This window comes from Arvicola amphibius, chromosome 10 (assembly GCF_903992535.2).
Source record: "Arvicola amphibius chromosome 10, mArvAmp1.2, whole genome shotgun sequence".
NCBI lineage: Eukaryota > Metazoa > Chordata > Mammalia > Rodentia > Cricetidae > Arvicola > Arvicola amphibius.
The window spans coordinates 67,222,921-67,232,874 of NC_052056.1; positions in this window are offsets into that span (position 1 = coordinate 67,222,921).

Below are 9,954 nucleotides of genomic sequence, written 5' to 3' on the forward strand. Positions count from 1 at the left end.
TGCTGTATCTTATCCATAGTTTCTGTGGTTTTTATCTTAACTGTTATGTTCTACATTTATTTCAACCCAGGCTGCCCTAGTGATAGATAGCTCAGGATCTAATAACCTAAAAGAAAGCATTAAGATATTGTAAAAAAAAATAATAAAGCAATTCCACTAATTAACTAAAGCGTTATTGGCTGCTTCAGTGCAATGATGCTTCGAGCTCACTGGCTCACAGTAATGTATTACAGGCACCTTATAGAACAGCTTTTCTGCTAAACAAAGGGAAAACAGGACTCAGAGAAGAGAGGGCATTAGAATGGATTCCCAAGAACTCTCTCCCAAAATGGGATTCGATGTGTAAAAATTTAATTACAAGAAATACCCATGTAGAGGAGAATAGATAGGTAGTTGGAGAAGGCAGGAAACGGAAACCAGGACACAAGACACATCCGGCCGGAATGAAGGACCCAGGAAGAGACAACCAGCATGGTAGTTTGCCTTTTGGTGTGCTGATAAAACTCCAAAAACAACTTGGGGGAGAAAAGGGTTTGTTCGCCTTACAGCTTACAGTTTAAAGAGAAGTGAATGCAGGCGCTGAAGCAGGAACCTTGGAGGAGCTCTGCTTACTGGTTTCTTCCCTCCGGCTTTCTCAGATGCCTTTCTTAGACAGCCCTGGCTTGGCAGTGCCCACAGTGAGCTACATCCTCCAACCTGGATTAATTATCAAGGCGACATCTCATCGGCGTGCTAATCCGATGAAGTGAATTCTTCAATTCAGATGCCCTCTTCCCAGGCACATCTAGGTTTGGGTCAAGTTTCCAAAAGCTAACCAGCCCAACCTGGGGAGGAGAAATCTATACTACCTGCCTTTAGGAGTTTGGCCAGTGTTAGTCAGAGCCCAGGGGTCAAAATCATCCACAACAGAAGTGCCTGACTGCAAAGAGCAAGTGGTCTTAGCGTCTCTGTCACAATTAGTCCCTAAGCAGGTCAGCTGGGCAAGGCCTGACCTCAGTGCCACGATAGTAGTAGACTTCAAAGACTGCAGTGTTTGCTACGATCATGAGGTCTGGAATTTCAAGGCAAACACAGTTTCCATGTCCTTTTGGCTTGTTCCAACCATCCACCTACAAATTTCATGATTTCATTTGTCTTACAGCTGAGCCGTTTTTCATTGTGTACATATACCACAGTTTCATTGTTAATTCTCCACTTTTAGAGCCTTTAGGGTATTTCTCTTTCCTGGCTCCTGTGAATAAAATGACGGCGAATGTGGCAGAGTACATATCTCAAGTATCTCTGAGTAACGGTGCCATCCAACTTCAGGCGTACGTCAAAAAGATGGGGCCTGCCTGTCTCGAAAAACCAAAAAAAAAAAAAAAAAAAAAAAAAAAAAAAAAAAGATGGGGCCTGGGTGGAGTATTTCAGCTTTGGCGTTTTCTCCGCATTGAGCTCCACAGTGTCTGCACAAGTGTGCAATCCCACCAACAGTGAGTGAGAGGTCCCTTTCCCCCACACCCACCCACTTCAGCATTTGTTGTCAGGGGTTTTTGTTTGTTTTTTTGTCTTTGCCATTCTTTCTGGGGTTGAGATGAAAACTCAAAGTTGGCTTGATTTGTACTCCCCTAAATTCTAGGGATAATCAGGTTGTTTTTTTTTTTAAAAAAAAATGATATTTCTTAGCCACTTTTATTTATTCCTTTGAGAACTTGCTGTTCAGGTTCCAAAGTCAGTTTTTAATGAGTCCTCCCTACTCTCTCTTTGGAATGTTCTGGATATTACTCCTCTGTCAGACGCAGAGCTGGCAAAGTTTCTCGCCTATTTTTGGCCTTCCACTTTACTCAACTGATTTTTTATTAAGCTGTGAAGAAGTATTTTAGTTTTATGAGGTACTGTTTGTCAACTGTTTCTCTTGAGTTTTGAGCAAATGAAATTCTATTTAGGAAGTTCTTTCCTATGTCTGTACTGCATAGGACACTGCCTATACTTTTTTCTAGCAGCTTTCGTGTTTCAGGTTTCAAATTGATCCTCTTGAAGTTAGTTTATAGATACAGCTCTCATTTCATTCTTCCGCGTGCAGACATCCAGCTTGTTGAAGATGCTTTCTTTTCTCTAGTATACAGTTTTAACATCTTTGTCAAATATTAAATGGCTAAAGTATAGCATAATATACTCATGTTTGGATTTGTTTTATTGTTCCTCATGTCTCATTTGTTCCAGTACCATATTGTCTTTATTACCTTGACTTTAGGTAATTTTATATTATTTTATATCTTATTATTAATATACCTTAAGATCTGGAATGGTAGTCCCTCCAGCATTGCTCCTTGTGCCAAGAATTGATTTGGCTATTCAGAGTCTTTTCTGTTTTTTGGGGGGTTATTGTGTGTGTGTGTGTGTGTGTGTGTGAAGATAGGATTTCTCTGTGTGGCCCTGGCTGCCCTTAAACTCTCATTGTAGTATGGCCTCAAACTCACAGAGATCCACCTGCTTCTGAATTCCAAGTGCTGGGACTAAAAGGGTGTGCCACCACTACCCAGCATCCATATGAATTTTAAGATAGTTTTCTATTTCTGTGAAGAATGAGAAGGACATTTGGAAAGGGATTGCCTTGAATCTGCAAATGAATTTTGGCACAATGGTCATTTTCACAATATTTATTAGTGATCACTTTCACAATCTATAAGCAAAGAATTTCTATTTTCTGGTGTCTTTCTCTCTTTCTTCAAGAATTTAAAGCTTTCATTGTAGAGACCCTTCATCTCCTAGGGTATGTTTGTTCCTAGATATTTTATTTTTTTTTGAGACTATTGTGATGTGAGAGTCCTCTCTGTATGATTTGAATATGTTTTATTATCATTGATTAATAAAAAAGCTGCTTTTTTAAGCTGCCCTGTGGCAGGGCAGAATAGAACTAGGTGGGAAAACTAAACTGAATGCAGAGAGGAGGAAAGCAGAGTCAGGCAGATGCCATGTAGCTGCCGAAGGAGAAAGATGCCATGACCTTACCAGTAAGGCACAGCCTCATGATGATACACAGATTAATAGAAATGGGTAAATTTAAGATATAAGAACTAGCAAAAATACTCCTGAGCTGTCAGCCAAACCTTGTTGTAACAAATGCAGTTTCTGTGTGATTATTCGGGTCTGGGCAGTGGGGAAAGGAAAGCACAGTCTCTGCTTACAAGAGAGTGTCCATTATCTCTTTCCTTTTATGTTCTTGTGCAGGCTCATTCTGGATCCTGCCATGCTGCTGTGTTTGTTCATCATTTCTAAAAGTTTTCTGATAGAATTTTTGGCATCTTTTCTGTTTATCATGTCATCTGCAACGAGGGAAAGTTTGGGGACTTCCTTTTTCTATTTGCATCCCTTCTATCTCCATCTCTTGCCTTGTTGCTCCAGCTAGTGCTTTGAGTGCAATATGAAAAAGGAGTGGGGAAAGTGGACATCCCTTTCTCATTGCTGGTTTCAGCAGGATTCTTTCAAGTTTTCCTCCATTTAGGATGATGTGGGATTTTATATATTATAGTGTCACACAGAATTTTGATAGCCTTCAAGGCTACTATCTTTCAAGTGTTAATAAGAAACCTAAAAAACTGGGTGGTTCCTGAGGGACACAGGATGGGATCACAGTTGAGGAGTTAACAGTCTACCTCACAGAGGTAGGATTTCCTTGCTGTAAACAAAGCAAACAGTTTGGTTTGAGATACTGAGGGCATGTCTGGGGACAGGATGTGGTTCTATCCAAGCCCATATTCATTAGGGCCTTAATACCGGTTCATTGTTGCTTTTGCATAAAATACCTAATTATGAGAGGAATAATAACTCTTAACAGTAAATGTGAACTGGGATAGAGTCTTTGTTTCTCTAGAGAGAGGCACCATGCTTGGTGATGAGGAGTACCCTTTCCACATCTTTGTGTCCTTACAAGGCTGATAGATCAGTTATCTGTTGCCTTGAGCTGAGCAATCCTAAATCAAAGAATCACTCTGAAGTCTGTCCTAGGCTATTGTAATTCCATGCTGATGAGTTGGCCAGGCTAATCAAACCTATACTCTGGCAGACTCACTTTTATACCTGCAGACCAGCAGGGTCTCTGCCCTGGACCAGCATTGGCAAGAAGAACACAGTTGGTCTAGTTACACAGTACACATATTTCGTCTTCCTTCATCCAGAGGTAGGTCAGGCACATCCTCAGTGTGGTAGATGTCCAGCTTCTGCATTCAATCTCATGCCACTGACCTAAACCATATACCCATCAGGAAAACCCCACTGCTTTGCTTTTGTGGAAAAGAGAGAAATAAAGTCACCCAACAAATGATGCCACTTCTGAAAAGACAAACACTTGAAGTTATTGATGAAAAAATGTCATAAAGTAGTACATCTGGCTAAAGTACTTCATGTGTGTGAAATGAAGTCACTATGTATTGACATTATGTTGCTTGGATATGTGAGAGCAGTTGTTTCAATAGGAGAAACTAAAATGAAATCTTAATTTTCAGAGCTGAGGAACTGGTTCCATGAGTAAAGTATTTACTGACTAAGACAAGAGGAACTTATTCCAAAAACCCATATAAAAATTAGATATGGTGGCACAAGTTTGTCATCCCAGCAATGGGAGTGCAGACACAAGAGGATCTTAGAAGTTCACCAGCCAGATAGCCTCACCTAACTGGTGAGCTCCAGATTAAGTGAAAGACCTTGTCAGAGAGAGAGAGAGAGAGAGAGAGAGAGAGAGAGAGAGAGAGAGAGAGAGAGAGAGAGAGAGAGAGAGAGAGAGAGAGGAGAGATTGAGTTATTGAGTTTTGTTTTAGCTGAAACACTAAAATTGCCTAGGAAAAGAGCAATGTGAGGAGTGCCATAGCACAGACCAGAGATCTACCATTACTTAAGCCTTAGGAGAAAAGACAGACAAAAGCTGAATCAGTCTCCATCTTTTAAAAGTTTTTTGAGACTGTATTTTAATTGTAATATTTCTCTCTTCCCTCTTCTTCATCCAAACCTCTCAATATACAGCACACTCTTCTTGAAATTCATGGCCTCTTTATTCAATTATTGTTATGACATGCATATATGCATTTGTATATTCCTATATACAGCATATTAAGTCCATATATATTCACACACACACACACACACACACACACACACACACAGTCTTTTAGGGCTGACTGTTTGGCACAGGACAACTTATTGGTGCGCTCTTCCATGGGGAGGACCATCTCTCCCACTCCCAGCCTTACTCAGTTGCTTGTACTTGTTCGTGCAGGGTTGAGACCATATGGACTTTTCCTCCATCCAGCTTAGTGTGATTGTTGGTATCATCCACAGTCAGCTCATGTTTGGGTGGTCATTTTGATAAGAATTTATGGATATAGCTTCTAATGTTACTAGAAGACATAATATCACAGCAAATTCCCTGATCCTCTGGCTCTGTTTTCTTTCTTTCTTTCTTTCTTTCTTTCTTTCTTTCTTTCTTTCTTTCCTTCTTCCTTCCTTCCTTCCTTCTTTCCTTCCTTCCTTTCTTTTTTATTGATTTTTTTTGAGCTCTACATTTTTCTCTTCTCCACTCCCTGCCTTCCCCTCCCCTCTTCAACCATCACCCAATGTCCCATGCTCCAAATTTACTCAGGAGATCTTATCTTTTTCAGAGGATCTTGTCTTTTTCTAATCTAAGTAAGCAGAAAAAGACAAGATCCTCTGGCTCTTAATATCTTCCTACACCCTCTCTTGGAATGTTCCCTGAGGCTTAGGAATGGGAGTTTTTTGTAGAGGTATCCATAGGGAACGGACTTCACAATCCTACATTTAGGTTGGTTTCGGTTTTCTGTAGTGGTCTCTATCTGTTACAAAAAGAAGGTTCCTTGATAAGGAGTGAAGACTACAAGACAAATGTTTATAGATTGTTGTTAGGGATCACGCTGGTTTAGTAAATTTGAGGCTGTAGAGTCTCTTCCAATAACCATAAATTTCTTTCTTTTCCATCCATCCATCCTTTTTTCTTTGTATCTATCTGTCTGTCTGTCTGTCTGTCTGTCTGTCTGCCTTCTCTCTCTCTCTCTCTCTCTCTCTCTCTCTCTCTCTCTCTCTCTCTCTCTCTCTCTCTCTCTCTCTCTCTCTCTCTCTCTCTCCCTGTCTGTGTGTGATGCATACGTGTGCATGCACACATGTGCATGCATGTGTGTATCTTTGTAAGAAACCAACTCACAATAACATATACATTGAAGCCTACTCAGCATCAGTGCTACCCCTCATACGTGTCACTTCTACCCCTTAGCTCCCTATGCTACCACCACACTGACATTTGTTCTGTTCTACATGAATCACCCAGATGGTCCTGTCCCTGAGATTTTGTGCACTTACATCCATGAGATGAGCACCTAACCTCCTAAAGCCTCAGTTCAGTGCCACCTGCTTGGAGAAGCCCACACTCACCATACTAACAAAGGGAAAAAGTTTTTACCAGCCCTTTCCTTTTATACCTTTTCCTTCTTAGGGTCTGTTCAGCACAATACTTTTATTTTAAGCAGCGTTATTATTATGATTTACTGTCTGCCTCCTCTATCCACATCTATTTCACAAGATACAGAACTTTTCCTGTCGGTTCACAGTTGTGTCCTTGTGCCTCTAATAGTGTCTGACACAAGGGAAGGGCTCATATATATTTTATGAATGAATGATTCTCATTCTAGTTCTGATGTCTGATGGCTTATCCCAGACCATTGTTTTGGGTGTTATGCATTTATATCCACTTCTAAGCAAATGTTCCTTGGGTACCTCAGGCACAACATTACCAACCCTCGAATTTTCTCCTTTCTTTCCAATCCTTTATTTTTCTAGTACCATCTGGTGCTTCGTACAAACAAGAATTTCTGCCTACTTGTTCAGGTCAGAAACCTGGAAGTTTTTCTAGATTCCTCCTATTTTTAACCCTCCAGTCAATATTAACAGACCATATTTTCTTATCCCTGATGCCACCATTGCCATGGGTCTGCAATAATTTCCTAAGGGGATACCTTGCCAACCCATTTCTGCCACATATTAACCTGTGATCTTGAACATATCTCTTAACTTCACGGGGTCTGTTTCCTTGTCTCCCAGTTGAGTTAGTCTTAACATTATCATACTAGGTTAAATGACATCCTCCAAAATGTATATCACCTCAGAAGTAAATGGGATCATATCCACAAATATGGTCTTAACAGACATAATAACTTGAGGTTGTTGGATGCTGGTGGTCCAGCTCCAGGGACCAGTGCCATTGGCCATTTAGGTACAGAAATTACAATTGTAGCTGGGCACGGTGAGACAACTTTAATCCCAGCATTCAGACAGAGGCAGGAAAATCTCTGAGTTTGAGGCCTGCTCTACGGAGTTCCATGACAAACGGGGCTACACAGAGAAACCCTGTATCAGTGGACAAAAAGAATAAAAATTAAATTTAAAAAATTTACAATTTTGGTCATAGTAAATTAGAGATAAAATTTATTCATATACTCCTTGTTCTTATGCTGAATCCAAATAAAATCTCTTAAAATAAAACAAGACCAAGGCATGTATCTGATCAACACTCTTCAGCAGCATTTTAGCATCCATAGGAGAGCAAGCACAGCTTAAAGCCAGCTCAAAACTGCTCTGTGAAAAGCAAACCTGGACACACCCCCTTCTCCGTGAATGCCTGCTTCCTCTCTTACCTCCTTTCCCTGCTAACTACAACTCCTCTACCCCATTTAAATATCCAATCTCTCACCTCCCTAACAGAGTATTTTCCTTATGTGAAATATTCTTTATTCTTCTCTCACAGATAACTGTTTTTTTTTTTTTTTCAGCCTCTGTATACAGCTCTCCCTTAAGGGACTCCTGAATGCCAATGTTTAGCTTTACCTGGTCACCTCCAATTCTGCCTCCTATGGCATTCCATGTGTGTGAATGTTCACCTCCACTGTGAGGCAGGGAGGTCTGGCCACACTTTTCCTGTTCTTTGTATTTAGTCTAAGTACCTGATATATTAGTCACATGAGTTCAAAAGATATTTACTGCATAAGTAAAAAATTATGATCATTTACATACACTAAAATAAATATGACAGCAAATATAGAATAGTATCGATGTGAGCTATAGCACGTGGGCAGCTTGGCAGAACACCTAGGACCAAGTAAGACCCCAAATGATGTGGAAAGGTGAAGTATTAAAGTACATTCATCTTAACCCCACCCTGAGAAAACAGCTAGAAGCTCAGCTTGTATCAAACTCAGCAAGCAGCAATGGCAGACCAAGAATTAAAAGTCTCTTCCTCACACAAGGGTCCATCACAGTAAAATCCTCCAGAAAGTAAATGAAAAAAACAAGTAGCAGAAGGAAAGAACCTGCAGCAAACACTAGACCCGTTTATTAGGGAACAAAACAATCGGAGTTTTTACAAAGGACTCCGGGTTTGCCAAGGAGTGAGTCTGACTTACGGGAAGTTCCTCAGATTCTGGAGGTGCAGTGAGAGAATGTGTAACCAAGGGAGGAGAAATAAATTCCTCAAGTGCAGTGAGCATGGGGCCAGGGAGGTCAAGAACAATTTCCTGAACTGAGACACCACAGAAGGAACAGGGAGTTTCCAACCAAGCCCAAATCCTGCCAGTCTGCCTCCGGAACTCAAGCCAGCTCCGATTCTCTGGTTGCTGTCAGAGATGATTAAGATGAAAACCCAGAACTAACATGACTAAGTGCATCCAAAAGCAACAGAACTAGACATATCAGACGGGGGAAACAAGCCTCTAGGCCTGACTTCTTCCTCCTTCTGGAGATGCAGATCAATGTCCCTGAATTCTACAGGCTTTCATTCCCCTTCAGAGTTGGGGTGAGAGCTTGTGGTTTCTCCACTCACCCTTCTAGGTAAACAGGAATACTTTTATTCATTCCACCTGGGCACTGATATCAAGCCAAACACTCAATAGACTGTTATTCACTAAGTCCTAACCAAAGCAGAACGTGGAGAGGAAGAAAGTGTTGGGGCTCAGCCTCAGCTGGCTTTGGAATCCTTTCTTCAAACATCTATCTTAATATACCTTGCGCCCTAGCACCCTGGACTTTTCCATCATTGGTTATTTTTACATTTTAATACCTTTGCTTCCTCTATTTATTTATCAAGGACAAAGGAAAACAGTGATTTAATTCAGGATATTTTACCAAAATAAAACTTGGAACTGGAGACCTGGGGATATAGCTCAGTGGATAAAGTGGTTGCTGCACAGACAGGAGGACCTGAATTTGAATTGTCAGTACTCATTTAAAACTCTCTCTCTCTCTCTCTCTCTCTCTCTCTCTCTCTCTCTCTCTCTCTCTCTCTCTCTCTCTCTCTCTCTCTCTGTGGGGTGTGTGTGTGTGTGTGTGTGTGTGTGTGTGTGTGTGTGAGAGAGAGAGAGAGAGAGAGAGAGAGAGAGACAGAGGCAGAGACAGAGACAGAGACAGAGAGCTTTTAAAATTAATAGTAAGCTTTTAAAATTAATAGTAAGCTTTTAAAATTAATAGTAAGTCTCCATGTCATTATTTGCCGGCAGGCAGTCCGATTGAGAAAATACTACCACATATGGTGCCCAATATGAGGCTTGAATATCCAAACATAGGGCCTGAAAAAGCTAGAGAAAGTTCTGTACAAGGAGACATGTGGCTTTCTATTCTCTCAGGTGTGGTGGTACATGGCATACAAATGCATGGCTATCAGCCATTGCTTGTAGGTTTGAGTCAGTCACCAGCACAGAATCACATGGTAGATGGGTTGGTCCTTTAAAGCTTGACTCATATAGTCAGAGAATGATGAAGACATACAGAAAGCAAGGTTCAGACACCAAAATCCTCTAAAAAGATAATGTATGGTAAAAAAAAAAAAAAGTGCTTAGGTGCTGAAGAAAGAAAATGGACAATCATCGAAAAGAAAAAACAATCATCAAAAATAGTTTAAAAATAATAATGAAATCTTTAAAG